The sequence below is a fragment of the Scardinius erythrophthalmus genome (assembly GCF_964197995.2).
Source record: "Scardinius erythrophthalmus genome assembly, chromosome: 13".
In the NCBI taxonomy this organism is placed as follows: domain Eukaryota; kingdom Metazoa; phylum Chordata; class Actinopteri; order Cypriniformes; family Leuciscidae; genus Scardinius; species Scardinius erythrophthalmus.
The window spans coordinates 5,678,414-5,705,558 of record NC_138233.1 but is presented as its reverse complement, the minus strand read 5'-3'; the positions used below and the strand labels follow the sequence as shown (position 1 = coordinate 5,705,558).

At 38.1% G+C, this 27,145-nt stretch overlaps 1 long non-coding RNA gene across 1 annotated transcript; it reads left to right on the top strand.

Moving 5' to 3' along the window:
• LOC308700571 lies at positions 1 to 22,827 on the top strand. Its single transcript, XR_014031322.1, has 6 exons — positions 1 to 243; positions 5,129 to 5,236; positions 8,842 to 8,885; positions 8,962 to 10,161; positions 20,124 to 20,280; positions 21,018 to 22,827. It is a non-coding gene; the product is annotated as an uncharacterized lncRNA (long non-coding RNA).
• The last annotated feature ends 4,318 nt before the right edge of the window (positions 22,828 to 27,145 follow it).

Genomic DNA, 27,145 nt, shown 5'->3' with positions numbered 1-27,145 from the left:
TCATAGCTCTGAAGTCTGAATGGGTTTCATTTAAATATCAACTTTAAATTCCTCTAAAGAGATGCAAGAGATTGCAGTGTTTTGGCAAATCTCTGAACACAGTCTGAGACATTATTGAATCTCTTCTGAAACTCTACAGGAGACGCATGAGAGATTACTGGGCTCTTTTTCTCAGGAGAAGCATTTGAGAAGCAGAAGAATCCTCCATTTGACCTCCATTGCTGTTTAGGAGTGACGATCGAGGTATTAAAGAGATCTCATTTGTGTTTAAATGCGTGCTGCAGATGTGTGTGTGTTGTCAGTTGGTTTAGCTCTTTAACAGTCTTTGACTCTCTGTCAGTTTTCAAAGCTGTATGTTGTTTATGACCAAAGTTTTCCTGCTTGGATGACCAAAAAAGTGGGAAAATCTTTTCACACCCAACACACACATACACACGCACACAGAGTTGCTTTTGAGAGGACTCCATGCTGCTGGTTTGGCTGTTCTGTTCTGAGCAGATGATACTGTTTATTAGAATAACTGATGAAAACTTTTTTCTTGTGCCAGTACAGTCACAAGAAGTTTAGCAGATTAAGTTTCGAAAAATGCAGATTTTTGATGTTTTGCTGCATATTAAAAGTCAACATGGACATCAAAGTTGACTCTATACACTGCAAAAACAGTATTTTTGTCTTGTTTTCCATTAAAAAAAAATAATAAAAAAATCTTGAAACAAGATACATTTACTTTAAAATGTCATAATATATTAAGTCTTGTTTTCTGAAAAATGTATCAAAATGAAGTGTTTATGCTTAAAAACAAAATCTTGTCACGTTTATTTTTCTGACTCCATTGGCAGATATACTTTTTTTGTTGTAAGCATAAACTCATTTCATTTTGATACATTTTTCAGAAAACAAGACTTAATATCTTGAGTCATTTTGCTTCTAAAGTATGTATCTTGATTTAAGAATGTTAGGTGTATTAGAAAACAAGACAAAAACAGCATTTAGTGCAGTGTATTTACTTTCTTCATAAATATTCCTAATCTTATTATGAACAATTCATCAGTGCGTATTATTCCAAAAGGCAAAATGTTTGTCTTAGTAATTTTTAATCGAAATGACTTTCACGAAAATGTCACTAAAGCCTCCTCAAACGCGTGTGCCGGTGGTGTTTCACAGCAGATCTGTATTCAGCTCTTAATTTTAGTACGAAACACATAATTGACACCATCCAAACAATTCTTGATGTTAAAATTAAGTCCCATCCAACAATTCTTCAGGTTGAATACCCAGTTTACAAATACATCACATTACAGAATTAAAATGGATTGTGAACAGTGTTTCATATTGTAACATTGTTGCAACATGTTCTGGTGTATTCTTTGCCTTTTATTTGAAGTCTCTTTGTCTTTATGTCTCTCTCTCTCCTCTCTCTCTCTCTCTCTCTCTCTCTCTCTCTCCTCTCTCTCTCTCTCTCTCTCTCTCTCTCTCACACACACACACACACACACACACACACACACACACACACACACACACACACACAGTTTTTGGGGTGCAGCTGTGTTGGTGATGTCATCCTTTACTGCCACTTTGCTGATTGGTAGTCTTTGTTAGAAGCAAGACACTTTGATTTGTATGCAAACGCACACACACACACACACACACACACACACACACACACACACACACACACACACACACACACACACACACACACACACACACACACACACACACACAGGATTCCATGTTTTATGGGGACTTTCCATAGATATAATGATTTTGTACTGTACAAACTATATTCTATCCCCTAAACCTAAACCTCCTTACCTTAAACCTACCCATCACAACTAAGTGCCAAACCCGAAGCCTGACTCTAAATCGACCCTTAACCCAATTATAACATTATCCCTAAAACCAAGTCTTGACCCTCAACCACCCTGACTCTCTAACCATTAGGCCACGACTGCCCCAGTTATGCACACATGCACATGCTCACACACGTACGTACGCACGTACGCACGCACGCACACACACACGTTGTGCTTTCATGTTATATGGTGACTTTCCGACATAAGGATTTTTAGACTGTACAAACTGTATATTCTCTCCCCTTACACTAACACTACCCCTAAACATTCACCACACAAAACTTTCTGCATTTTACATTGTCAAACCATTACTTTGCATGATTTAAAAGCTGTTTTCCTCATGGGGACCAAAAAATGTCCCCACTAGGATTTCTGATATTGCCATCTTTGTAGGGCTTACCAGAACCACACACACACACACACACACACACACACACACACACACACACACACACACACACACACACCTGACACTCATTGTTTTGATTTGACTAGTTAAGGGTTTCTTTCTTTCTTTCTTTCTTTCTTTCTTTCTTTCTTTCTTTCTTTCTTTCTTTCTTTCTTTCTTTCTTTCTTTCTTTCTTTCTTTCTTTCTTTCTTTCTTTCTTTTTCTTCAAAAACCACCTGCAGCTTTCCCTGTCCCTGCTGACCAGTTTGAAGAGCGTTCCCTAGTTAAACGCCAGCATATATGACTAGTACTCCCTTCCATAGCCCTTCTCTTTCGTGGGCTTGTGTATTCCTTCACTCTTGGCTTGTCATTTGTCTTTCCAGTCTTTGAAGACAGCACAGGCTGCTAATAAAAGACAGGTCTCCACCACAACAAAGGGCTCTGTGCCCAGACTGAATAAACTATTTACCCCTCCTTCTCTTTCTCTATTTTTTTCTCCCCCTCTTTTTCTCTCTCCTCCCCTACGTTTTTTTCTCTCTCTTGGCTTCAGAAGAAATATGTGCACTTGCTATGTTTTTTCCATGTGATCACAGAATGCTCTGGAATAGATTAGTTGAGGAGAAGAAGGGAGGGAGCGAGAGGATAAATGAGAGAGAAACAGTAATGAGGGAGCAGGTAACCGAGGTAACGTCAGTCTCCAGGGGATCAGGTGATGCAGGAGGCGGAGTTACGCATGCAAACAAACTGCATGTAAGCACATTAATGGTGGTGACCGAGCAGATTTCACAACCAGCTCAGTGTTGTTATTGTTAGCTTAAACTATTAAAAATAGTTTTCAGTAATTTAAATAAAACTGAAATAAAATTAAATATGAATTTTAGATGAAAAATGTAAATTTAAAATTTAAAAATGAAAATTAGAAATATCATGAAAGTTTAACCTCTTACACACCCTATGGCCCGCGGGCGGGACGTCGGACTACAAAGAGGTTAAGTTGAGGTATTAAAAACTAAACTGAAAAAAAAAGTCCTATATACATTTTATAAAAAAAAAAAAAAACGGAAAATATATAAAAAAAACTTTTTCAAAATATAAATAAATACTCTAATAGTGGATAAGTAACACTAAAATAACACTGAACAAGGTTACTAAAAATAGTATGGAAGCTCGCTTCTACCACTGAATAAAAAATAAAAAAGGTAATTACGACTAAATCCAACTTTTTTTCTTGCGATTGCGAGTTTACATCTTGCAATTCTGAATTTCATTGTCAGAATTGTGTGATATAAACGCAATTGCGAGTTATAAAGTCAGAATTGTGAGATAAAAAAGTCGAAATTATCTTTTAAATTGTTTTATTCCGTGGCAGAAACAAGCTTCCATAAGACACAGAGAGAGGTTAAAGGGGTCATGTATTTCTTTTCTTCTTTTTTTTAATATTGAGATGTTTTTTGTGCCGAAACATTTTTCACCCTCTCTTTGACCTTTAGGGCCCTATTTTAACGTTCTAAGCGCATGGTCTAAAGCGCATGGGTTGCCCCTATTCTCTTAATGAGTAATGGGTGTGTTTTGGGATTTACGTTTGTTAAACCAATCAGAGTCTCATCTCCCATTCCCTTTAAATGCCAGTTGCGCTCGCGCCATGGCGGATTCACTATTTACATGACGGAATTTGATAGTGGAAAGACAGAACGCAAACGGATCTGCTCGTGCGCGAGGTTAAAGTGCGCAAGCAGAACATCTACGGGACAAGCCGGATTCCACCATATCTTTATGCACACAATAATAATCTTTTACATTGTAATCCTTTTATTTTTAATATTTGGCATGTTTGTGTGCTGCTGTGCGTGTGTTTAATAAGCAGAGTGTAACAAGCGCGTTGTTACTAAAGCGCTCTTTAAATAACAAAAAAAAAAATTGCGACATTGACTTTAGAGCAGGTTTCAGTTGGTCAATGGCGCAGTCTATTTATGTTGCCTCAAAATAGCAACGTGCCAACCACACCTTGTTTTCAGACCAGCAGCCCATGGGCGCACAAATCGGCGCAAATGCATTTGCTATTTAAACAACGTGGCGCAGGACGTGAAAATGATAACTGCGTCGGGCTGAAACTAGCAAAAAACACTTGCGTCGGGCCTGCCGCTGCATTGTGCCGGGTGTAAGATAGGACCCTTAGAGTTAAACAGTCTGTTTTGTGCTGCTGTGCCTTTAAGAACCGATTCGCTGCGACCGCTTATAATTCATTTGCAATTAGAGCTGAAGGAAATACGACAGAATAGGAACAACATCACAGCTCCTCTCTGACCTCCAACGATTCATGTGTTTACCTTGAATACAAGTAGATTTAGATGAAAGCATCTGCCAAATGCATATACATGTCAATGAAGAAGGAACATTCCTCGTCATGTGAGTCCTTTAACAATCAAATCTCCAAAACAAACTTAGATAAAAGATCAACAACATAACCAATCATCTTAGGATGAATTAGGCGAACCTGTCTGCTCCTCTGTGCCTGTTTCTCTCTCTCTCTCTCTCTCTCTCTCTCTCTCTCTCTCTCTCTCTCTCTCTCTCTCTCTCTCTCTCTCTCTCTCTCTCTCTCTCTCTCTCTCTCTCTCTCTCTCTCTCTCTCTCTCTCTCTCTCTCTCTGCTGTGCTGGCAGGGTTGAGACCACAGACATGCAGCTGAAAGTAAATAAATGGCTGTTTTTGGGGTTCTTTTTCCTGGAGAAGAATAACAGAGAGAAGTGTGTGTGTGTGTAAACCACAGTCTTATTGAAGCTATTAGGCTGCTTAGGAGTGGAGCAAAACCAACACACACAGAGACGTGCATTTTTCCCCCTTCTAATTCCCTCTTCTCTCTGGTGTGTGTGTCATGGCGACAGGTGTTCCTGTTTGCATCTGTTCTTCGCGACCGCCGTGTCCATCTCACCTGCAGACGTCTCTGATCTTCCCAATGCAAAACGAGGGCGAATGCGGTTTGGCTGTACCAGGTGCTCAGATTCAGTTGCAAACACAAACAAGTGGAATGATGTCTCGTTGAACCTCTTTTAAAGGGGTAGATCACCCAAATATTAAAAACAACAACAACAAGTGGCTTAAAAGAACATGAGAATAAGAAATGCTGAAATGTGATTCAAAAGGAATCAGCTAGCAGAATGTTCAAGCTGCTCTTTTCTGATTACTTAAAGTAGATGGTGACCATGCCATTTTAAGCTTTTAAAATCATCTGCAAAAAACACCATAAAAGCCAAAACTGGAAGAGTTTGTCCACCAGACTCTATTTTCCACGTTCTGAAGTTATATGATCGTTTATTTGCTTAATCTTTTTTTATTCATTGGAATCTAAATTATTTTACTAAATTATTATGATAGACTAAATGATTTTTACTATTACAATTTATGATATACTTTTATTGTATATTTTCAGTTTCATTTTGAGGAAATTTTAAATGCTTTTTAGTGTTTTTTTAGTTGGTAATTTAAGTTAGTAATTTTAGTACTCACTTATTTATTTTAGTTGCCAGTGCAACATTTTTAATTTTCATTTAGTTTAGGTTTTCCATCTAAGATTTATATTTTATTTTATTTCAAATAGTTTTTAATTTACATTTTACTTTCATTTTCAATCATTTTAAATGCTTTTGTAGTAGTAAAAAATAAAATAAAAATTTAGTTAGTAATTTTATAATTTCCATTCAGTTTGTTTTTCATCTAATATTTATATTTTGTTTTATTTCAGCTTTATTTAGATGAACAATTAGTATTAAATATTAATATGATATTTTTTTTTTTTTATAGTTTTTATTTTTAGTTTAACGGGGTCATTTACACGACACTGTTTTCAACAAAAAATAGAAACTTTTTATACGTTTTGGCCGTTCATTTACACGACAACAGCGTTTTGGGGGCCTGAAAACAAACTTTTGAAAACTGGTTTCAAAGTGCAGGTTTTTGAAAATGATAGTGTTATTGTCTATGTGTAAACTACAAAAACACACATTTGTGAAAACGGTGACGTCATGCCAATGCGTATTACGTGTTCAGTCTATAGGTGCTTATAGTGATTCTTTACAAAGTAACATCGCCAACTACTGGCCTTACAACAGAATACAGCGTTTTTAGTCGTTTTCACGGATCCCTGTGAACGTGGATCGTTTTGATAACGTTTGATAACGTTCACACCTTTTGTGTTCTAACGAAGATAAATGAAGGTGAGAATATGATTACAAAATTACATTTATTGGGAAACTACACTAGGTTGTTTCAACCCATGTTTGGGTCAAATATGGACAAACCCAACCATTAGTTTAAATTTTTAAATACATTTTTTTTAACTCAATGTTTGGGTTCTCTGCTGATGTGGATGTGGTCTGACAGCGCTGTGTTTTTGGTGTTTCAGTAAAGCAAGCAGTTAATGGTGATGTAGGCCACCACAGCAAAGCTTCACAGCACACACACACTTACCCAGGAAATGCTTCGGTCGGCCACAGGGTAATTGTGACTGTCCCGGCCAATTTCTGCCAAACAGGAGGCAGACACACACACACACACACACACACACCACAGAGCTGCACTTGTCTCTCTCTGGCTGATGGTTTGCCATCAGAGAGAGAGAAAGAGAGAGAGAGCGAGAGAGAAATCCAGCAGCCTGAAGTGATTCTTAATGTCATAACTGCGCAAAATTATAACCGTAAATCTTAAAAAAGCATTAACGCAATTTTCTGCCTTCAGCTGAGGCTTATGGAAAAGTAGAAACTACAAGCTTTGTGAATTTGAGAAAAGTCTCAATTTCTCTCTTTTTCCCTGCACACCTGCTCTTTTCTTCTGCCGTCTTGTCTGATGTAATCATGGAAATTGAATTGCATACTCATGCCCAAGCTGACACACAAACCCAAGCTGACACACAAACCCATGCTGACACACAAACCCAAGCTGACACACAAACCCAAGCTAACACACAATCCCACGCTGACACACAAACCCACGCTGACACACAAACCCATGCTGACACACAAACCCAAGCTGACACACAAACCCAAGCTAACACACAATTCCACGCTGACACACAAACCCAAGCTGACACACAAACCCATGCTGACACACAAACCCAAGCTGACACACAAACCCAAGCTGACACACAAACCCACGCTGACACACAAACCCAAGCTGACACACAAACCCATGCTGACACACAAACCCAAGCTAACACACAATCCCACGCTGACACACAAACCCACGCTGACACACAAACCCATGCTGACACACAAACCCAAGCTGACACACAAACCCAAGCTAACACACAATCCCACGCTGACACACAAACCCAAGCTGACACACAAACCCAAGCTGACACACAAACCCATGCTGACACACAAACCCAAGCTGACACACAAACCCAAGCTAACACACAATCCCACGCTGACACACAAACCCAAGCTGACACACAAACCCACGCTGACACACAAACCCAAGCTGACACACAAACCCATGCTGACACACAAACCCAAGCTAACACACAATCCCACGCTGACACACAAACCCACGCTGACACACAAACCCAAGCTGACACACAAACCCAAGCTGACACACAAACCCAAGCTGACACACAAACCCAAGCTGACACACAAACCCAAGCTGACACACAAACCCAAGCTAACACACAATCCCACGCTGACACACAAACCCAAGCTGACACACAAACCCAAGCTGACACACAAACCCATGCTGACACACAAACCCAAGCTGACACACAAACCCAAGCTAACACACAATCCCACGCTGACACACAAACCCAAGCTGACACACAAACCCAAGCTGACACACAAACCCACGCTGACACACAAACCCAAGCTGACACACAAACCCATGCTGACACACAAACCCAAGCTGACACACAAACCCAAGCTGACACACAAACCCACGCTGACACACAAACCCACGCTGACACACAAACACATTCAAAATGAAGACAAAAAGTATTGTTTATTTGTGGTTAGTAGATGATGTTAATGTGAATCTCTACACCTGTGTGAACTTCACCAGAGCTGACTTCACCAAAACACCAGCTGATGGAATGACATTTAACTTCAAGAGTAAAGAAAAGTGACGATAGTAAAGAGAGAAGATCCTGCAGCATTTGGAAGAATGTAATGTGTCTTGTTGGAGTTTATATTGACTGATAATTGCAGACATTAATATGGTAACGTCTGAATCATTGTTGAGGTATCTTCTGAGTCACTCCCTCGAGTGAGACACGAGTAAGATTACTGAGGTCTTTTTCTTAGGAGAAACATCTGAGAAGCTTCGTATCTCCTCCCTTTAATGTTCTCTCTTTCTCTCTCCCTCTCGCTCTTCGTCTTCAACTTTCACCTTCTTTTCTCCATCGCATTCCCTCATTGTTACGTTCTGAAGTTTCTCATTATTCTTTCTTTTGGCCATTAATATTTATGTGCCTCCCCTCGATTTCTCCTTTCATTTTCTTCACCTTCCTCTCTTTCTGTCATGTTTATCTCTTTCTTCATCACATCAGTTCTCCACACTTCATCCAACCTGTTCCAAGTAACACTGGATCTCTCTCTTTCTCTGAATAACGCAGGATTCACAGCTGACGCATTCAAGATTACTGCGTAAAACAAAATGGTAAGACCTAAGATTTTCAATAAAACGTTTTTATTTCATTAAAACATTTGATTGATTGGTGTTGTCCTTCCACAAGTTCTAGTGATGTCACCAGCAGCTGTTCCTAGATCACCAATTGAATACTGGATCGACCAATCAGAAGGCAGGATCAGAATGATTTTAATCAACATTCCTTTTTAATTAATCTCGTTTCTGAATGTTCTGAGCTGTTCTGATCCAGTTCTACAGTTTCTCGGATTGTCTGAGTTTCTCAAAGCTGAGTCAGCTGCTTGTGTGTGTGTGTGTGTGTGTGTGTGTGTGTGTGTGTGTAGTTGTGTGCATGTTTTGGTTAAAATGATGTTTTCCTGGACTCTGTCGGTCTGTTGCGCAAGTGAGTGAGTGTGTGTATGTTTGACTGCTGGCTCACTGTGTGTTAAAGGTTTCTGAACTCATTAATGAATTGCAGTTACTAAACAATCCTCTCTCTCTGTCTCTCGCGCTCTTCGTAAAACGCTTATCTGATGGTAAATCAGCAGTCTCTTCAGTTACACAGTAGTTTTGTAAATCCGGTCAAGTGCTTGTAAACAAATCTGGGATCTATTTGTGTGTGTGATTTGTATTTCTGCTTGACAAACTTTATTTAACCACAAGCACACAACTAAACAGTGGCCCTAAAAAGGTATTTGGACACTTGAGTAACACTTGAAAAATTGTTTGCATGTTATTGCGTTGGATATAGAATATCAAATCAACTGTATGTATGCTGTATACCTCTTCACTAACGTTCACTTTTCTTCGTTATGTTTGAAGCCTCAATGACTTTGAATCAGCTGGTGTTTTGGTGATTTTAAGTGGATGTATGAACATACTTGCCAACTCTGGCACATTCATGCGAGATGAAGTGCAACAGAGAAATGAGCGCTAAAATATACATTTTGTTCAAATATTTACATTTACATTTATTCATTTAGCAGACGCTTTTATCCAAAGAAACTTACAAATGAGAAGTATAACAAGCGATTCATCTCAAGGAGGCATTAAACATGAGAAGTGCTAGTAATACAAAGTTTCAGACATCGTTCAGAATAGGTCAAACTACCGCAGGGAGGGATATAAGAAATGGAATTAGTTTTCAGCTGTTTATTGAATATTGTCAGGGATTTGGCTGTCCGGATTGGGTTGGGAAGATCATTCCACCAGCAAGGAACAGTGAACGAGAAGGTTCTGGAAAGTGATTTGTGCCTCTCTGTGACCGTACCATGAGGAAAAACATCACGACTATGACGAGAAAAAACAGGTATGCTTGAGCATTCTGTCCTTTTAGGGATGCATCTTATGACATCATGTCCAATTTTTGGATCGTTTACATGTCTTTGATCTGTGTTGCGTATATATTTCATTCGATCCACACCAAGCGGACCGAGACCCATCTTTTCAGCGTCTCGGTCCACTTGTTTGGTGGCACCAGGGTTCAGATTGCAGCGTTCACACTTCAAATGAACCGCATTAACAGAGCATGCCAAGTGTGAACACACCCATTACACATGATGGAAGTCCAGCCAGAAGAGCAAAGCTGTGGTCCAGTCTAGAAATGAAAAGAGCCTGGACAAGACGTTTTGCAGCATGCTCAGTTAGCAAGGGCCTGATCTATATTTGTCGTTGAACATCAATTTTATGCAATATTTTGTTTTTTAATCAGTGGGTGAGTTTGTGCTGAACATTCTGACCTATTAACACTTGAACTTTGTTTTTTCTTTTTTAGTTTTAATTCAGTGATTTTTATTTAGTGCTTTGCAAATGTGGAGAAACAAGCCATACAGTTTGTATTGTAGATAGATAGATGGATGGAATTTGTTGTTTTCAACTAAAATAAAAATGAATAAAGACTATATAAATATATTACAATCATCATTAATAAAAATGATTTAAAAAAAACATGTAATAGTATTTCAGTGATAATGAAATAACACTGGTCCATCCATCCATCTATCTTTCACTTCCCCTCTACCTCACACCTCTCCTCCCTCTTTCTTGTTCTGCTGTCTCTCTCTTTAATCTCAGTCCAGACATGCCCAACTGTAGTTTATTAGATTTTTTCTTCTCTTTTTCTTCTTTTTTTTTAAACTCTTTTTCACCCTCGTTTTTCTCTGTTTGTTGTGTAAATGAGATGTAGAGCTCTTTCTCTCGCTCTGGGTGTAATAGAGGAGCGATTACCGAATACATTCAGATTTTCCTACCATGTGTTATGCCAGTGAAACGCCCGTGTGCCCATGGCAGAGAGAACGGCTGTGCCAGGGAACCAGGGTGTGTGCTGCGTGTTTTTGATCGGCTCTGTTGGATATGTGTGTTAGATCATGTGCTTGCATGTTTGCTCACTTGTTAACCTGTGCCATGTGGTTTTCATGTGTGTACGTCATGTTTTGCATCTTTTGATGCAATACCTCCATGTGGGCAGTGTGTGTGTGTGTTGTGTGTGGTTAGTCGTGGGAACTTTACCTCTGCTCACGGAGGCCCAGATGTGGTTCGTAGCGCTATGAAACCTGATGCCCCCCCCCCCCTCCAAAACACACACACACACACACACACACTTTTTCTCCCCCACCCATTGCGCCTAGATCTCTGCATTAAGACACATGTGGAAACAATTCAACCAATGCCCTGAGCAGACGGGCTCACACACATACACATCACATATCAATCACACACACATACACACTCATCACATATACATAACAGACGTGCAGTCACCGCACATGTGCCACACGCATACACATAAACATACTTCTGACACACGTAAGTCTCCACACTTCACTGCAAATGCGTACATAAATACATGAATACAAGAAAAACACACACTCACAGTTTAATCATGCTGTTTTGGACACAAACCACTGAATCGCCTTATAAATCCATATACACGATTTAGTGAGTGAGAAAAACATCTCTTTATTTAACAATGGCTCCAGGTAGTGTGTGTATATGTGTGTATGTGTGTGTGAATGTGAATGTTCAGAGATTGAGTCATCTCTCAGTAGACTTCTGTAAGTGAGCACCTCGATGTCCCACAGGGCTCTGTTTTAGGCCCCTTGTTTTTGTTTTTGCACCTGGTTACAGGGAACTCAAAGTGAATTAACAATCTGCTGATGTGGCCGGGCCCTAATTTATGGGTAAGCTAATGTCTTTTGTAATGTTTCTGAGCAGCTGGCCCAGAAAATGTCTGAACCTTCAGGAGTCTCCACAATCATCCCGAATTAATCCAGAACAGCCGTGCAGCAGAACACACCTAGAACCACCGGTCTGGATCGTCTAAACCTTTAGGCACAAACTTCATGCAAAAACGTAAACAGTAATGCTAAATCTTGGGCATTGTTGCATTCTAAAATGTGTCAGTTGCATGCTGTGCAATTTGTAGTACATTTTGCATTATCATCATTACCACCAGGCATGCTATAGCCAGGATTTACTAGATAATAACTTTTTCTTCTTCAGGTCACCTAGTGTTAGCAACAGTTTGTGGAGAATCTTGCTGAGCAAGTTAGTTAAAGTTAGTTAAACTGTTCATATAGCTACTTTACTAGTAGTGGCTAGATATGGGAGCATGGCCTAATGGTTAGAGAGTCAGACTTGTAACCTTAAAATAGCAGGCTCGATCATTAATACCGGCAGAAAAATTTAGGCAGGGGAGTGAATGAACAGATCTCTCTTCCACCCTCAATATCCATGACTGAGGTGCCCTTGAGCAAGACATCTAACCCCAAATGGCTGCCCACTGCTTCTGGTGTGTGTGTCCTCGGTTTGCAGTGTGTGTGTGTGTGTTCACTACTCACTGCTCCTAATGTGTGTGCATTAACTTGGATAGGTTAAATGCAGAAGACAAATTCCGAGTATGGGTTACCATACTTGGCCTTCACATCACTTACTTTCTTTCTTTTCTTAGTAACACATCCAGTTTAATGGCACAGAGATGTTTGAAGGAGTCTATATCAATCCCTCGAGTACTGAGGTTTAATGCCACCACAGGCACCACAAGATATTTGAAAACTCTCTTATGCTCACCAAGGCTCATTTAGTTGGTCAAAAATAGTCAAAACAGTAATATTTTTGAGATATTATAACAACTTAAAATAACTTTTCTTTTTGAAAATATTTTAAAATTTAGTTTCTTCCTGGTGCAAAGCTGAACTTTCAGCACATCACTTCAGTGTCACATGATCCTTTAGAAATCATATGCTGATTTGCTGCTCAAGAAATATTTCTGATTATTCTAACATTTCTGAAAACATCTGTGCTGCTTCATATTTTTGTGTTTTCAGGATTCTTTGATAAATTGAAAGTTCAGAAGAACAGAATTTATTTGAAATAGAAATATTTTGTAACATTATAAATGTCTTAGCTGCCACTTTTGATCAATTTAATGCATCTTTGCTGAATAATGTATTTAAAAAAAAAACTTACTGACCCCAAGTTTTTGAACTGTAGTGTATGTACACTTGCGATACATTGGCCAAGCATTCACAACTCTGTCTGCATACTTGCTTAAGGTATGTTATTTGTCTTACAGAGAGACTGCTTTTGGGTAGGGCTGTTTTGATATTGCCAAAAGTACAGAAACAAGCCAATTTCTGTAATTTAATATTTCAGTTCTTCAACATCTGGAGCTGTGTGTAAAAATGGAAAATGGAGGGATGACAGGGGCATATGACGAGAAAAAGACTAAAATACACGCTTTTCTCTTTACAACAGATACTCTAATCTCTACCCTGAAACACACACACACACAAACACACACACACACACACATTGCGTTTTCATGTTTTATGGGGACTTTCCATAGACATAATGATTTTTACCAACTGTATACTCTATCCCCTTACTCTAACCTTTCCCCTAAACCTACCCATCAAAAAAAAAAAAACATAAAAAAACTCACCTCCACTTTCCTCACAGGGACCAAAAAATGTCCCCACAAGGACTTAAAATATTGCCATTTTTGTGGGGACACACACACACACACACACACACACACACACACACACACACCAGTCCCACAAATAGTGGTGATGCTTTAAACAAACAAACATGCTGATAAACACAACACATGCATTTGACATGTTCACTAGCAACTGGGTTTTTCTCATCTCGTTGCATTTGTACTGCATGCAAACACGTGTGTGGTTAATCCATGGGTGATGTGGGGCATAAACACACACACACACACTCTTGGCAGTCATGTGTAGGTGATCTGGGTGTCATTACTGTTTGGCATCTCGTCAGCAGCGATGATGATATTCAGATGCATGCTGTGCGCTTGTGTGCTTGCACTTGTGTTACTGCGTTTGTGTACACTTGTGGTGCGTATGCTAGTCTGAGATGACCAAATGCTTTCCGTAACCTCGGGATTTGCCCCTCTTTCACAATACCTTAAATAATTTTGCTTCTCAAGTAATTGCATCTTGATTTAAGAAGGTTAAGATATTTTCCCTGGAAAACAAGACGAGCAAAAAAGTAATTTTTTGCAGTTGTGATTCACTGTGTCTTCTGTCACCAAGTAAGAGCAGCTGTGTTTGAACCAGTACACTAGAAGACATACGTTTACAGTATGTGTATGCGTGCGTGCGTTGTGTAAACCTCTCATCACTTTGCATCAAAGCACGTGTATGTGTCCGTATCTACTATTCCCTCTAGATTCTCTATTATCATGCCTAGCGCTGGAGAGAAATCAAGCCTTTTGTTTGTAATTATAGTGACTTTGAAAAGAAACGATAAAAAAACAGTGAAGAGCGAATGAGAGAGGGGAAAAAAAGTACTTCAGCACGTCTGTGACATATTAGTCATTTTTTACCGTAATTGTTTTTCGACCCCTCTTCGCCTTTGTTCGCACACACACATGCACGCTGACAGGCGTGGAGGGAATGTTCTCATGTAGATGAGGTCTAACCGAGTGTCGCACTGGGTCCAGTATGCGATGTGACTACTTATTGATGAGTGTTTGTATTGGAGGAGATCTGCTCGAGTTTCTGGGAAGGCCTGAATCCTGAGCTGCGTCCTCCCCAGGGGAGAGAGAGCGGATCGGTGGGTATGGCGCTTCAAGACAGCGTTTATTTAGGCTTGGAGTTTCACTCAAATCACCCTTTGAGGTGGATGGAGGGGTCAGAGGTCAGTCTTAGGTTTTCGGGGTCAATCGTAAGGTTAAGAGAGCAAATGAAGATGGGGGACATCCCATCAGAAGTTGAGTAACATCAAGCAGAAATGTAGATTGTGTCATCATTTAAAGACCCTTCTGTTGCTTGAAACCCAAGCTGCTCAAAACAATTAATTGGATCCATCCATTTAAGAACAGGTTTAGAATTTGATTGTAGTAAATGTGATCCTAAAAGAAGCTTTATATCCTCTGAGCTGGTGCAGATGTTTACCTCTTCCTCCTCTCTGCTTGTTAAAGGGGTGGTATAATGCCCCTTTTTACAATATGTAAAATAAGTCTCTGTTGTCCCCAGAGTGTGTATGTGAAGATTTAGCTCAAAATACCCCACAGATGTTAAAGTTGCATGTTAAAGTTGTCCCTTCTTGAGGGTCAGTAAAAACGCGTCGTTTCGTGTGTGTCCCTTTAAATGCAAATGAGCCGCTGCTCCCGGCACAGAGGGTGGAGTTTCAAGAGCTCGAGTGTTTTAGCAGCTCCGATTACCTCACGCAGACAAGCACTAAAATGTCAGAAACTGTTCTGCCTTTTATGTTTGAACTGGAGTCGGACAATGAAGGAGAGACTCAAGAAGAAGTGACAACATGTAGAATGCAACAGGACGTTTCTGAATGGTTAGTTGATGAATTTATGTTGCTGATGTGGAGTTAACTATCTTCAAGTCTTTGATTAGCATATTCTGTCATGATAATCTATAAAATCGCTCGTGTGGGAACTGTTGTAAGATGCCTACAGAGTGACATGCTATTGCATTTGTGTTACGTAGCCTACTGTATTGAATGTGAAAAGACAGATGCGACAGCTTGAGCAGACTCACAACTCTGGTTGGTGTGGACTGCGTGTTCCCGGGGGCGGGGTTTATGTAAATTTTAGGGTTAGTGATGTCACTAACCTGGGAGGAATGTGGTGTAGTCTCTACCAGCCGTTTGTTGTAGTCCTTAAAAAACTATTTCTTTAAAAGCAAACATCTTCCTTTGATTTGAACTTTGAGTGCCGTAACTTTGCAGATGTTGTTTATGCTAAACTCTATCTTAAGTTAGAAAAGTGAAATCATAATCAACCACCCTTTAAAAAGAAGTGTGCGATTATTTTCCCAATCAATTCGATTTGTGATTTCTACCCAGTGCACAATAAAACAGCCAAAGAAATTTCATAGATTGCAATGAAAACATATCTAGAGACCAAAATATCATAGACTTTTTTCTTTTTTTTTATGAGCTCTTTTTATTGCATGTTCAGTTTGTTCAGTCTAGCCAAAACAACTGAAGATGACACAAAGAGACAATAATCATTATGTATATAGACTTGAACAGAAATCCAAACAATATGATTTTCATGGTTTATTAATGGGTAAAATCAAGGCAGATGGTTCAGTTTATTGAAAGGAAAAACAAACAGATTGAATGATACGGCCTGCTGGACACTGCAAAGTCAGTTTGTGTGTGTGTGTGTGTGTGTGTGTGTGTGTGAGAGAGAGAGAGTGTCACTCACTGCCACTGCATGTGCATTAGATAAACAACACACACTTTGCTGGAAGCTGCGCTCTTTGTTCAACATTTTGTTAAGTTGTCAAATTGATCGTCCGATTAAGACGTTTTGCACCGTTTTTTTATTTTGTTTTGAAGGTCTCTCTCTCTCTCTCTCTCTCTCTCTCTCTCTCTCTCTCTCTCTCTCTCTCTCTCTCTCTCTCTCTCTCTCTCTCATGCACTCAAACAGTTTCCACTCTGCCAGAGAATGTGACATCATCACATATTTGAGGCCAAACACACACTTCACATAAATGTAAGAATTAAAATGTAATCCAGACAATAACACACACACACACACACACACACACACACACACACGCATGCATATTTATGAGCATGCTGTCTAGCACACAATAGAGAGAGAGCAAGCGTTGCATCCTCCGCTGACTCCTGCTATTGCCCAAGAGGGATTGTTTGTGTGGTTTCCAATGGCAACCAGAAGGGAGTGATGGGTAGGGCATGTACTTGTGATACAGAACTGTAATATTATTTGGCCGTGTGTTTGTGTGTGTGTGTGTGTGTGTGTGTGTGTGTGTGTGTGTGTGTGTGTGTGTGTGTGTGTGTGTGCGCTGCTCTTTGAAGATTAAATGCTAGTGACATGCACGCATGAACTACTGGACTGGAAGTGGAGAATGAACCCTGGTCTCTGCCCTCTCTCTTTCTCTCCCCCTTTGTTTCTTTCCTCTCTGATGGTTTTACCAGAGTTGTGACTCATTGGGCATTTAGCCATAACATGCGATTTAGAGAGAGAGGGAATAGGAAAGGTGAAAAAGAAAAGAGTTCAGAAGAATTGCTTGCTACACTGTGAAAAATGATTTTCTTACTCAGTATTTTGTCTTGTTTTCCAGTGCAAATCTAAACATTCGAAAATTAAGATACATTTACTTGAGAAGCAAAATTACTTAAAGTGTTAAGTCTTGTTTTCTTCTTTTGTGCTTAAAACAAGGGGGAAAAAATCTGCCTGTGGGGTCAGAAAAAAATTAACTTGATTCAAAGGGGGGAAAAGGTTTTGTTTTTCTGACCCCATTGGCAGATATTTGTCATTGTTTTAAACATAACATCTCTTCATTTACATTTTTCAGAAAATGAGACTTCAAATCTTCTGTCATTTTATCTCAAGTAAATGTTATCTCGATTTAAGAATAACTGAAAAACAAGAGAAAAAAGCTACACTCTTAAATTTTCTGATTTCTGAAAATGTCAAATTACTTTTTTTCTGTAAAAAACTCACTCCAGTAATGTTGTGGGTTGTTACCAGGGTGTTGCTAGGCTGGTTGCCACATGGTTTCTTACTGTTTCATGTGAATCTCTGTGATCTATGGCTCAGGTTCCTCTGTCAATGTTTATTTTTGTTCACCTTTTTTCTGGCCCAGCATCTGACCAGTTAGTGAAGTGACCGCACGATAATCTTCTCAACAACACATCATTCATGTCTGGAGCAAAAACACTGCAGGACGACGCGTTAATACTCAGTGTTAGAGGCTTGTTTAAAACAAACACCACTTATAATTCACTCTCTGTCTCATAGTTGGCCGGCGGTTGTTAATTAATAAAGAAAACATGATTACGTGTTGAGTTTGCTCAGCAGAAATGAGCAGGATTTGTCTTCCCCTGGGTCAGTTTGTTTTTCTTTCTTCCGTAATTGTTGTCACTCCCTCCAGAAGAAACCGTCTGTCATCTCTAGGTCAGTCACAGGCTGACTGCATCACTTAGACTCAGTTTCCCGCAGGTCTATAGAAACATCCAGCAGTTAACTTACATCCAGCATGTCCAAACCAGCGTCCATCAGCAACTTAAAACATGATTATTGAATTTGTAGGCTGCTCAGATCAGTTATCGTCACTGTTTCGTTTTCTCTCAGTGTGTTTCGTCACCTGCTTTCCTGTGTTCCTTTGTTCTCCTTTTCCCGCCACTAATCAGTTGTCATGGAAATTCATTTAACGATCACATCTGTCTTGATACAATTATCATTGTATTCCTGTATAGTCATATAGTTCCTCTGTTTCTCACATTCATTGTCCGGTATTGTTTGTGCTGTACATGTTCGTTGATGTCACCTCTTGTTGGATTACCTGAGCTTGCTTCATTTCATAAATGACGCCTTTATATATATATATATGCCTATACTTTTTTATCTTCTTCTTCTTCCTTGGGCTACATGTGACAGTTATTTTAGTATTATTTATATATTTTTGTTACAGTTACATTTGTTTTTGGCCAGAGGAGAACTGTCACCTGTCGGAGTTTGGGTAACTTTAATATTCAGCAATATTATTGATCTGACTGTACTGACTTGAGACTGTATAGATAAATTGAATTTTACAGTTATTGAACCAAACTGAATCAACGCTGAATTGATTTCAACTGAATAATGACTGTTTACTATTGTCGTTTTAGAGCTGCTTTACAGCAGAATTTAATTCTGTTTGCATCATTGATCAATATTTTCCTGTTATCACTGTAAAGCTGCTTTGAAAAACTGTATTGTATAAAGCGCTATAGAAGTAAAGGTGACTTGATCATTTTGAATAGATTTTATTTTTATATTTTCTGTTATTATTTTCATTTTAGTTAATAATTTTTGTATAATTTTGTTCTATATATAGTTAAAAACTTGCCTTGCCTTTATATATATATATATATATATATAAGTGATTAGTGTTTTTTTATGGTTTTAGTTTTTGTTAACGATAATAACCCTGGCTCTGATTTATATGAATGTCTCTCTCTCTCACACACACACACACACACACACACACACACACGTGTCAATTCACCTTTATTTATATAGTGCTTTATAGATTGCTTTACAGTGATGAACAGGAAAATTATGCATTTCGGCTGTTGTTCAGATGAAGTCAGTTCAGTCTGAAATCAGTTCTGTTGTAAAGATCATTAATTATTAAATTAGTTTATTTAATCTATAAAGCAGTTAAAATGAAAAAAAAGCCATTGTCGAGCTTAGTTCAGTTCTCATACAACAGCGTCAGATCAATAATATTGTTAAATATATATTTATACCCCCCCCCCCCCAAGCACACACACACACACACACACACACACATTTATTTAGATCAATAAGGACATAATGATGACTTAGCTAATAATAAAAATACCAACTCAAGTGCTGATCCTAAAATAAAACATTTACATTTTTAGGGGGGGGGAAACACACATCATTAATGCATCGTTTTTCTAATTGAGTCCAATTTTTCCAAATGTTCCCGAATGTGTGCACAAGGGAGATTTTGTCAGATTTAGCTAGATCCTGTGGACTAATTTTCCCCTAAAGTGCAGCTAAGTAAAAACACACACACTTTGGCCTCATGTCCTCATCAAACTCCAGCGCTTTCATTCCACATTCTTTATTAATCACCAGCTTTTACTCTCATTAAATCTCTGTGTGAGTCTACAGATCTGTTCTGTGTGTTATCACCCAAACACACCAGGGATTAAACACACACACTTGCAGGTCAGATAACTTTCCCATCTCTCCTCCTTTCCCTTGAAAAAAACCCTCTCTTCATTCATCAGCTCTTATACTCATTTCTCATTGGTGAGTGTGGTGTGGATGAAGAGGATGAAGAGGCTGGCGATACACACATCAACTTGAAGTGAGACGATCGACAGAGAGTGCTGCCTCCTTCAGGGAGGTAGCGGTACTACATGATTCTGTCAACAGGTACAACAGGTATGTTCAGAATGACATACTAATGTGAATTTTGTGATATGCATTATACGTACTGTGCACAATATATATTTTCTGTATGCCTGGAATATCCCAATTAGCAATTACAATATGCAAAATGTGCAGTATATAAAAGCAGAGCACACTACAGACGACCATGATGAAGCTAAAGTGTGTAATAATTTTGCAGTATCTCAATATTTCACAATAAGTATTAAGGGCGATAGTTTTGAATTTCTCAGAACACTGATCCCCCTTTTTTTTTGACCCAGTGTTATTTTAGTATCATTCATATATATATATATATATATATATATATATATATATATATATATATATATATATATATATATATATATATATATATATTTTTTTTTTTTTTGTCAAATTTATTCATACTTTGAATGTATATTTTTTTTCTGTATTCATTTTTATTTTAAGTTTTGGTAAAAAAAAATATATATATTTTTTTTTTATCTGTCTATAATTGACATGCACATTTGTACTTGTATTTTATTTTTTTTATTTTCATTTTATTTATCTATGGTTTGTATACAATGAACCTATTGTTAGACATTGTTACATACCTCATGCTGTTTATCATATGCATTACATAGTGTGCAGTACGCAGCAAGCACTATAGTATTGCATTCTGAACATCGGCAGCATTTCATTACAACACACAAATTGTGCCGTACAAGCCTCACTGACGTGCCGGTCACGGTTCTTTCTGTTCGAAGGGAATCTGGGAATGTTACATTGGACCTCCTGAACTTTGACTAGGATTCAGTGACACCGTTGGACGGGCCTGTGATCTGGTTATGCAACCAGATCTGTGATTGGTTAAATATGACCCTGAGGGAAATCACGGATCTGTCATTGATATGAGTGGCCCCACCCACCTGTTAAGAATTTACTTTGCTCAGTGTGTGTGTGTGTGTGTGTGTTGTTCCAACATGTCTACGCCGTTCTTGCGGGAATTTTATAATCTTGTCCTGGAATACATGCTCGCGTCTGACACCCTTTTTCTCCTACTTCTTTTTCTCATTCCCCTCTTTGACAGCACTAATATGTTCGGTAGATCACATTACACTTTCTCCCTATCCATCTCCTCGTGCCAAACTTCTCTTTCTGCAACCTTTCTTTTTCTTTCTCTGCCCCTTTTTTTTCCAGTGGGACTTTGCCGTCTGTCTCTCTCCATCCCTCGCTTTTTCTGTCTCTTATGTATACATATTCTCACAGACATACTTGCGTTTTCTCACGAACACACATGTGCTCCTCTCCAGGCTTCTCAGGTTGCTGCCATTTTCCATTTTTGAGTGCTCAGTAATAATAATAATATTAACGTGTGTGTAAGAGGTGTCGGGGCTGCCAGTCTCTTATAAATATGAGCCCGTTTCACTGGCAACCCGAGACCCCAGACCCGCCTTCCGCCCGTTTACACAGCTGAATAACATGTGTAAGAAACTCTCTTCTTCTTTCTCTCTGTCTTTATTCTTCCATCTTTCCCTCTCCCAGACAGAAACACCTCTCGTCTCACCACACCCAGCATTTCCATTTCCACTCTTTTCTTTGTCTGTTTGTCATGAATTCATTTGCTCTGTCTCCTTTTCTCTCCCTCTCTCTCTGTCTGTCTGTCTTAACCTCTGTGCCTTCGGTCTTGCTGTCAAAATCCTTCTCTTATAAACAGTGTTTCCCACCTTTTTCCTCCCCATCCAGGCTTTGGTTCGGTTCCAGATCCCTGAGCTACCTATACAGGCAGTATATGAAGGCGTTATAGGTGCGCATCTGATATGAAGGACCATAATTGCACTGCCAATTTCAGTCTATTTCTAATTTCATGCTGAACACAAAAGAAGATATTTCGAAGAATGTCGTTCAAGTCAAGTCACCTTCATTTATAAAGCGCTTTTAACAATATGGATTGTTTCAAAGCAGCTTTACAGAGATAACCAGACAGGTAACCAGATAGTTTGGTCAATGGGCCCCATTGACTTCCATGGTATTTTTTTCCATACTAAGTCAATGGGGTCATACAACTGTTCGGTTAACCATATTCTGCTAAATATATTCTCTTGTGCTCAGCAGAAAAAAGAAATGTATACAGGTTTGGAACAACTTAAGGGTGAATAAATGATGACAGAATTTTAATTTTTGGGTGAACTATCCCTTTAATATTCAGTAATATCATTGATTTGATTACACTGACACTAACGGATAACACAACTTGAATTGAGCAGAATAACGCCACTGTTGTGTTCTGTAGAGCTGCTTATTCCTGAACTGAACTTTTCATAATTGATGAACTTTACACTTATTGAACTGAAATGAATCATTGCTGAACTGACTTGAGCTGAACTTTGACTATTGTCTTCTGTATTGTCTTAATGGCTGATTCATATTTTGAATTTGTCTCATACAGTATTTAGTGAAGTTTTGATTCTGTTATTTTCCTGTTTATTACTGTGAAGCTGCTTTAAAACTTGTATTGTCTAAAGTGCGACAGAAATAAAGGTAACTTGACCTGGCTTCACTAAAACGACCTGCGTAACAGTAGACAGCTAGACAACTCACTAGGTTTGGAACAGAGTCTTACACTTTCCATTTTTGCAATATTTTATAGTCTGTCTTTCTCTCTCTCTTTCTGTCTCTCTCGATTTCTTGTTCACATCTGGTGCAGTAATTACAGGTTATCACCCCACAGGGGGTGTCTCTCTCTCTCTCTCTCTCTCTCTCTCTCTCTCTCTCTCTCTCTCTCTCTCTCTCTCTCTCTCTCTCTCTCTCTCTCTCACACACACACACACACACACACACACACACACAAACGAGATCTCTTTAATATTAAGATTAAATTGAGACTTTTTCCTGCTGTCACTTTCACATGTTTCTCCTCAGTGTTCTGCATTCACGCCTCGTGCATTAATAAAAGCTTTTATACAAAGTGACTTGCACAGATTGAAGACTTCAGATGCAAAAGCCTTTAAGTGCCATCTGATATTTTCTTCTATGATCATTTTTATCAAGGTTCTATGTTTATGTTCAGTTATTTCACTTTAATGCACTTTAATGAAAATGACCTATTAATTGTCATTGAAGTGAAATTACTGAACCTAAATATACGAGCTTGATAAAAATGGTAATTTTAGAAGAAAATTTCAGATGGCACTTGGAGGCTTTTGCATCTGAAGTCTTCATATATAAATGTGAATGTGAGATTATGGTCTGTGTGGAATCTGATTGGTTGTCTCATTCTAAAGACCTGCCAATCATCTAAAAGCGTCACACACACATCATCATCTGCCTGAAGATTCGAAGTAGATTCTGAGCATCTGCGACTTTCATGTCTGCAGGTTCTCCTGATATTCTGTGGTCTTTGCTGCCCTCTTTTGGAGAGAGATATTATTAATAGCGAGATAAACTTTCCTGTCTACTTTTACAAAAACACTATTAGTTTGTGATACTTTGATATAAAGTGACCTTAAATGTATTTGCATATTTAAATCACACTTAATAATGCACGGAAGCCTTTGCATATGAACAAAATATAATAGTTATCTGTAGGCTACTTACCATAACAGGAATATATATATATATATATGAGCTTGACCAAATGTTCAAAGAACAACAGGTCAAATGTGTCGTTAAGTGTTAAAATTAAGTGTTAAGTGAGTGTTAAAATTAGTAGCCTAGCATATTAGACTTAGGCCTATAGGCTAAAGAATGAAAAACTAAAAATTTAAAAAATGTAAAGAAAAAAAACAGCCCTTCTGACTAAGATCCAGTAGCCTATAGTTTGATATTATTTTACGTTGTCTGACTTTCCTACTGAAAAAAGGTTCTTAACTGTTCTGGAATGTTGAAATCTTGATGTGATGTGTTTTTGAACACTTTCCTCTTTCTAAAGCTGTAGAATCATCACGTGTCCACTAGATGGCGCACTAGACCGTGTAAACAGGTTTGATAATATGATCATCTGAGTTATTACCGTGTGTCTTGAAGGGTGTTGATGTTTTATCGTAATAGCATCGCTGTCTTCAATGAGCAGTTTCGGTATTCTGTTGTGAATGTGTTGTAGGCTACTTCCGTGTTTTCAGTGTTCAGGTTATAGTCTCTCTTCAGTGCTTGTTCTCTCGCGCTGGTTTAGCTCAGTGGTTACTTCGAATCTATCAAGAATCGCTACTCATGGTTGTCGGGTCACCGATGTCCAGAGTTCGAACCACGGGCCCTGTCCAGCGTTTTACATCTTTGATCCTGTAACAATCTTAGACTTCTGTTCACTGACTTTAAATGTATTTGGCCGCACGTAGGGTCAGTTAAATGCAATATGGGCCAAAGAAAGTGTTGGCCAGCGTGAAGCTAAACTATTTTATTTTTTCCCCCTTTTTTTAGGTCTATGTCTAAATTAATTAATCATGTGCAAAATGAGTAGCCTTAAACTAAGAAAACAGGTAAAGAGCTCACTGTGCAACTGTTATTTTATGGTAGCCTAATGTTTTCAATTAGCATAGCCTACAGTATCTGTTGTCTCTATGTTTTTTTTTTTGTTCTGTTTTTTTTTTGAGTTTCTGAACTTTTTAATTGTATCTGTGTTGGAAAAATCCTATAATATTCTGTTAAATGACAGATTCCTCAGTGACAACATGCCCCGCTGTCTGTTCAATGAACTGTAGCCTATTTCATTTGTGTGTATCGCGTTGATCTTGTGTGTTAAAGTGTCTTTTGTTATAAAAGATTTCTATCTTGAAAACATTTGCTTCTTTTTTTTTCTTTTCTTTTTTCTTTTCTTTTTTTTATTCATCAAAGTATCCTAAAAAAGTATCTCAGGTTATGAAAAAATATTAAGCAGCAGACCTGTTTCCAACTTTGATAATGAATTATCATATTAGAATGATTTCTAAAGGATCATTTGATAGACTGGAGTAATGATCCTGAAAATTCAACTTTGCATCATCGAAATAAATGATCATTTAAAGTATAATAAATTGAAAACCAATTATTTTAAATTGTAATAATATATCACAATATTACATTTTTTTCTATATTTTTGATCAAATAAATGCAGGCTTGATGAGCAGAAGAAACTTCTTTCAAAAACATTAAAAAAAGTAATGTGTCCAAACTTTTGGCCTGTACTGTATATATATATATATATATATATATATATATATATATATATATATATATTAGGGTTATGCTGATAGACGATAGTATCGTGTATAGAGGTTGACCGATAGTGTATTTTACAGATACTAATTTGGTTTAGGTTTGACCGTACATGCGATAACCGCTTATTAAACCGATATATTTTAAAAACGTTCCAAACAGAGAAACACTTCCAAGATAGACAACAATATTAAGACACTAATAGTTAGGTTATTATATAAAATGCTAATTGTCACACTGTTTCACATTAGTGAATGTTCGCTGGGTAAGATTTATTAATTAAAGTCTTTCTTTATACACCAAGCCTGCATTAAACACTGGGTTTTTCCATGAATGTCAGGTCATGGCAAGCTGAAAATGAGATTAAACAGACTTTTTTTCTGCAGTCCCTCAGTAAAAGACCCTGGTAATCTCACATCTTTCCTCTAGACTTTCAGAAGAGAAACTCTCAATCTGTGCTCAGATTAAACACTAAATTCTGTAATCAAACATCAGGGATCTCAATATGAACTCAAAACTCTTACCTCTTATTGTATGTCAAAATTAACTCATTTGTGTTTCTCTTTAAGACCAATTTTTGTCTTTAAGAAAAAGAAAATGATGCTTAACATATAACATTTTCTTTTTGTTTCTGTAGCTCAAGCTGTATAGAGCATAATGTTTGCGATGTTTGACTCCCTGCGTGAATGCATGAGATTGCATGAATATATCTTAAATCACTTTGTATAAAAGCATTTATTAATGCATAAGACATGCATAGAATGCTTATAGGCTTATATTCTGTGAGCCTTTGTCTTAATTGAGTATTTAAGAAAATCTCTCTGCGGTTTAATGGAGCTTGAACACTTTTTCAAAGAACAACAGGGAAAATGTGTTGTTAAGTATTAACCTCCGGTTTCACAGACAAGGCTTAAACCTATAGGCTAGTCTAAGACAAAATGCATGTTTGAGCTTTTTAACTGAAAGCAACTTGCACTGCAGGCCTATCTTAAAATATATCAGTGCCATTGTTTTGTCTCAAAATGCACATCAGTGATGTGTTTTTCTAAGTCACGTTTATAAAAGCTACTTAAATGCCCTAATTAAACTAAGGCCTAATCCTGATTTAATCTAAACCCTGTCTGTGAAACCAGGCCTAAAACTAATCCTGATTTAATCTAAACCCTGTCTGTGAAACCAGGCCTATAAGAGTGTTAAAATTAGTACTATTAGTTGCATTTGTAGTATTAGACTTAGGTTATTCCAAGATAATGAAGAACCAAAAAGGATTAAAAGACTAAAATCCAGTATCTGTTGGTTTGATATTTTACGTTTTCTGACTTTTCCCACACACACCAAAAAAAAAAAAAAAAAAAAAAAACGTTCTTAACTGTTCTGGGTTGTTGAAAACCTGATGTGATGTGTTTGTGAACTTTCCTCTTTCTAAAGCTGTAGAATCATCACGTGTCCACTAGATGGCGCACTAAGACCGTGTAAACAAGCACCCTGTCAGCGTTCATCGTATTGAAACAGAAGTTTTGTTTAAAAATAGGTTTTATAATATGATCATCTGAGTTATTACCGTGTGTCTTGACGGGTGTTGATGTTTTATTGTAATAGCATCGCTGTCTTCAATGAGCAGTTTCGGTATTCTGTTGTGAATGTGTTGTAGGCTACTTCCGTGTATTCAGTGTTCAGGTTATAGTCTCTGTTCAGCGCTTGTTCT